The sequence below is a fragment of the Nicotiana sylvestris genome, chromosome 7 (assembly GCF_000393655.2).
Source record: "Nicotiana sylvestris chromosome 7, ASM39365v2, whole genome shotgun sequence".
Lineage (NCBI taxonomy): Eukaryota > Viridiplantae > Streptophyta > Magnoliopsida > Solanales > Solanaceae > Nicotiana > Nicotiana sylvestris.
In genome coordinates this window covers 80,750,798-80,752,344 of record NC_091063.1, presented here as the reverse complement: position 1 = coordinate 80,752,344, position 1,547 = coordinate 80,750,798, and the positions used below count along the sequence as shown (strand labels likewise).

At 39.6% G+C, this 1,547-nt stretch overlaps 1 long non-coding RNA gene across 1 annotated transcript; it reads left to right on the top strand.

Moving 5' to 3' along the window:
* The first annotated feature begins 605 nt into the window (after window positions 1-605).
* On the top strand, window positions 606-1,237 carry LOC104211873 (uncharacterized). The gene is made up of 3 exons (XR_011401245.1): window positions 606-656; window positions 903-1,050; window positions 1,208-1,237. It is a non-coding gene; the product is annotated as an uncharacterized lncRNA (long non-coding RNA).
* The last annotated feature ends 310 nt before the right edge of the window (window positions 1,238-1,547 follow it).

The following is a 1,547-nucleotide window of genomic DNA, read 5'->3' as shown; positions in this document are numbered from 1 at the left end:
CTCAAAAGTAGGGGTGGGCAAAAAATCCGAAAAATCGAATTCCGAACCGAACCAAATTAATTTGGTATTTCGATTTCGTTTTTTTCGGTTTTTCGGTCTAATTCGGTAATGAATTTTCGGTATTTCGGTTCGGTTTTATAATTTTGCAAATTTGGTAAACCGAAATACCGAAATAATCTAAACGACTAAGCCCAATTACCTATTTTATAGGCCCATGCGGCCAGGCCATGCCCCATCCCAGCGTCCCACTCCCATCCAGGCCCAGCTCCCCCAACTCCCAACCTAAGCCCAATCCCAATGAATACCCAAGTACCCAACCGGCCAACCCAAGACCCAAGTCTTGAATCAAATTAGGCATTTCATTAGGGTTTGATAACTTAGTGCTTACTGCTTTAGAGTCTTCACTCTAGTCTTCAGTGCTTAGCCATTTCATCGAGAAGGAGACGAGAATCGACTGCGAGTTTAGGACGAGAATCGACTGCTTAGGATATCAGTCTACGTCTCTACGAGTTACGACCAGTCGACATTCGAGCTCGAGTCTCATCTCATCTTCACCGGTTAACTTCACTACTTTTGTAAGTTTTGTAAGTTTTGTAAGTCTTTACGAGAAGCCCGTTTCTCAGAAGCCCGAACACATCCGGGATGAGAAAGTTAAGGTATGTATCAGGTTAACACTGCGACAAAATCAACGTGGTTGCTTGCTTCTTTATAGGATAAATAAGATAAGATAATCGCTGTAACTACACTTTGCTCTTTCTTCTTTCCTGTGGCTTTTTCTTTTCATCTAGGTATTGTTAGCTGAATCTGTGGTGTACCAGGAATTACAAAATAAATGATTGGAAGAACCAATACTCTATTTTCCCATGCGTGTTTCACTTATTTGTTTTCCCTTATCCACACAGGTTCTTCAATCAATGCTTCCAATCAAATATGAAGAGGTCGTTCTTGGACAATATGAAGGCTATAAGGATGACCCAACGGTTCCCGACAACTCAAATACTCCTACTTTTGAAACTATGGTTTTACGCATACACAATGAAAGATGGGAAGGTCAGATAATAATTTCACAAGTTAAAAATTGGTATTTTAACTTTTGATCTCAGCCTTAGATTGCCTTATTATCTGTTGTTTCAGAGATGTACTTTGGCTACTCGCCTTAATCTGTATCTTGGGTATCTTATGTAGTTATGTGGCTTACCTGCTGCAGGTGTGCCCTTTATAATGAAGGCTGGAAAAGTTTTGAACAACACTCTCTGAGGCTGGAAAAGCTATGTCGACTACTCTCTGAGGTTTTGTTTGAGTTTTTACATTTTTAAGTTTTGAACTTTTTGAGTTCAGAGTTCAGACGCATAAATTTTTTAATTTCTGATTTTCTGCATCAAACTAATTTAGGGTTATAGGAGGCGATTTCCAGCTCGATTCGATTCCTCACTCCTCAATTTCAGAGGTTTGTTGTTTCGCTTTCTTTTGGTTGTACTGCTGATTGAATGAACTGCTGTTCCGAGCTTTTCCCTTTAGTAGGAAAATATCATCTGTATTCTGTAATC